The 3,591-nt window shown below is 42.1% G+C and overlaps 1 pseudogene; it reads left to right on the top strand.

Annotated features, from left to right (window-relative positions):
• Positions 1–262: 262 nt before the first annotated feature.
• Positions 263–1,493, top strand: LOC113891604 (annotated as a pseudogene).
• The last annotated feature ends 2,098 nt before the right edge of the window (positions 1,494–3,591 follow it).

Raw genomic sequence — 3,591 nt, 5'->3', positions numbered from 1 at the left:
CGGATACACAGTGACATGTAATCATTTTAATGGTGGAGCCCTAGAGGGGCTTCTCAAACTCCTGCTGCCTTTCATACGTGCATTTCCTTCTAGGGTCTCGTGGATCCTGTGTTCCTTAGCGCCAGGCATCCTTACAGTAAACTCTGCCTCTTTTCTGTTGACTAAGCAGCCGTTGAATCTCTTCTGTTTATTCCTGCAATGAAATCTTCTCAAAAAAAAAAAAAAAAAAAATCACACAGCCCTGGTGTGATTCCGTCCTGTGCGGCTGCTGGTTCGAATAGTAGTCGTTTAATTCCGTCCGGCTTCTCTCCCACGTTAGTGCGTGCTGCCAACCCATGGAGGAGTCAATGGACATGGACATGAGCCCCTTGAGGCCCCAGAACTATCTTTTCAGTTGTGAACTAAAGGCTGACAGAGATTATCACTTCAAGGTGGATAATGATGAAAATGAGCACCAGTTATATTTAAGAACGGTCAGTTTAAGGGCTGGAGCAAAGGATGAGTTATACATTGTTGAAGCAGAGGCCATGAATTATGAAGGCAGTCCAATTAAAGTAACACTGGCAACTTTGAAAATGTCTGTACAGCCAACGGTTTCTCTTGGGGACTTTGAAATTACACCACCTGTGGTCTTACGGTTCAAGTGTGGTTCAGGGCCTGTGCATATCAGTGGACAGCACTTAGTAGCTGTGGAGGAAGATGCAGAGTCAGAAGAAGAGGAGGAGGAGGAGGTGAAACTCCTAAGTATATCTGGAAAGCGTTCTGCCCCTGGCAGTGGTAGCAAGTTTCCCCAGAAAAAAGTAAAGCTTGCTGCTGATGAAGATGAAGATGATGACGACGATGCTGAGGAGGAAGTTGAAGAAAAAGCTCCAGTAAAGAAATCTGTATGAGATACTCCAGCCAAAAATGCACAAAAATCGAACCAAAGTGGAAAAGACTCAAAACCGTCAACACCAAGATCAAAAGGTCAAGAATCCTTCAAAAAACAGGAAAAAACACCTAAAACACCAAAAGGACCTAGCTCTGTAGAAGACACTAAAGCAAAAATGCAAGCAAGTATAGAAAAAGGTGGTTCCCTTCCCAAAGTGGAATCCAAGTTTATCAATTATGTGAAGAATTGTTTCCGGATGACTGACCAGGAGGCTATTCAAGATCTCTGGCAGTGGAGGAAGTCTCTTTAAGAAAATAGTTTAAACAGTTTGTTAAGAAATTTCCGTCTTATTTCATTTCTGTAACAGTTGATATCTGGCTGTCCTTTTTATAATGCAGAGTGAGAACTTTCCCTACCGTGTCTGATAAATGTTGTCCATGTTCCATTGCCAAGAATGTGTTGTCCAAAATGCCTGTTTAGTTTTGAACGATGGAACTCCACCCTTTGCTTGGTTTTAAGTATGTATGGAATATTATGATAGGAATAGTAGTATTGGTGGTCAGACAGATGGAAATGGTGGGGAGACAAAAATATACATGTGAAATAAACTCAGTATTTTAATTAAAAAAAAAGATGTTTCCAGTATATTAAGTTTTAAAAGGATATCATTTAGTAGCACTACTTTATAATGTAATTTTGTTTTTAAATGTATAATAGAATATAAAGTCCTGAAGGACAGACATCAGGATATTAACAGTGGTTATAGCTGAGTGATGATATTGTGAGAATACCATTTTCTTTTTTTGCACAAGTATCTTTTTTCTAAAGTAAGCATATGTGTGCATGTGTGTGTGCTGAGTTGCTTCAGTCGTGTCCAACTCTTTGCAACCCCATGAACTATAGCCCGCCAGGCTGCTCTGTCCATGGGATTCTCCAGGCAAGAGTACTGGAGTGGGTTGCCATGCCCTCCTCCAGGGGATCTTCCCAACCCAGGGATCAAACCCAGGTCTCCTGCATTGCAGGCAGATTCTTTACCATCTGAGCCACCAGGGAAGCCCAAAGTAAACATATACTAATTGTTAAATATTTTAAGTGCGATGCTCATTCAAAAGGATAGAATTTTTAAAGTTAAGATATGTTTAAAGATAACAGTACAAGGTTGCTGAGAAACTCCAGGAGGATCATGTGATGTGGGCTGGGCCCAGGGCCTCACAGGGTACAGGTGTCTGGGAAAGTCTCCTGAAAGGGGCCACTCAGGCAAAGTCTGAAAGGTCACTACCTCCAGGGAACGCTTGGAAAGTGGGGGAGGGGCAACCTTAGCTAAAACAGAGAGTACCGTGAGATCATAAGAGACACAAATTTGAATATATTTGGAGATTACTTTTTCACCTTTAAAAAATTATGCACTATTTGATAGATATTTTAAAAGACAGTTTACATGTAAGTTATAAAGTGTAATAAAACAACAAAAATATATCCATTACCCAACTTAAAAAAACAGAACTTAACTAGCACCTTTGAGACCCCCATATACCCAGCTCTGAACCTATCAAACTCCTTGCTTTGAAAAGTTACAATGCTTCTGAATATTGTGTTTAAAATTTCCCTTATGGTTTTATTGCAAATGCAGTAGTAATAGCTTGGACTCTTAAGACAGTATTCTAAATTTGTTACGTATTTTAAGTCTAGTCCTCACAACAATCATAAAGGTAAATATCGTTACCATCCCCATTCAGCAGACGGGGAAACTGAGGCACAGAAAGGTTTAGAGATTTGCTCAGAGGCACACAGCTAGTAAGTGGCAGATGCTTCAAACCCAGGCAGTCCACTCTAGCTTCTTTACCCTTAACTACATGCTGCACCTCTTCTTAACAACAGATTGTTATTCTACTTATTTTTGAATCACATACAAATAGAGCCCTACTGCCTTGGTTTTGTTTGCCCAGAAGCACTCTCTGAGATATGAATTCTAATACAAGTAGTTTATCTGAGAGGCGAGCCACTGTATTAGTCAGGGTTATCCAGAGAAATAAAACCAATAGGATATGTATAGATGCATATAAGAGGAGATTTGTATTTATTATAGGAGTTGACTCATGTGGTTGTAGAGGCTTAGAAGTATTACCATCTGCTGTCTCCAGGCTGGACAACCAGGAAAGCAGGTGGTGTTATTCAGCCCCGAGTCTGATGGCCTGAGAATCAGAGCCCGAGAGTGTAAGTCTGGTCTAAGACTGACAGCCCACAAACCAGGAGCGCCAGTGTCCAAAGGCAGAGAAGACAGGTGTCTCAGCTCAGCAGAGAGAGCACATTCACCCTTTCTCAGCTTTCTTGTTCTGTTCAGGTCCCCAGTGAGTTGGGTGGTGACCACCTGCATTGGTGGGGGCCACCATCTTTAGTCTTCCCATTCAAATGCTAATGTCTTTCCAAGGCGTGCCCCCCCAAAACACACCCAGAGAGGTTTTACCAGCCATCTGGGCATTGCATAGCTCAACCGACATGTAAAAGTAGCCATCACAGTCACAAAGCCCCAGCAAGGGAGTGGGGACCTGAGACAAGGAAGAAAAAGCAGCCAAGAAAGAAGTTACTACCCCTGTGGACATCTATACCTTAATCGCATGGAGGAGACAGAGTAGAAGATACACGGTGGAACTATTCCTCCCAAGGATTTCTACCCAAGCCCTGTGGATCACTGGTTGAGGGCTGGCTCTTGGATGCTGTGA

This window comes from Bos indicus x Bos taurus, chromosome 4, assembly GCF_003369695.1.
Source record: "Bos indicus x Bos taurus breed Angus x Brahman F1 hybrid chromosome 4, Bos_hybrid_MaternalHap_v2.0, whole genome shotgun sequence".
Taxonomy (NCBI): domain Eukaryota; kingdom Metazoa; phylum Chordata; class Mammalia; order Artiodactyla; family Bovidae; genus Bos; species Bos indicus x Bos taurus.
Note: the sequence above shows the minus strand (reverse complement) of the source record. Positions and strands in the feature narration are given on the sequence as shown.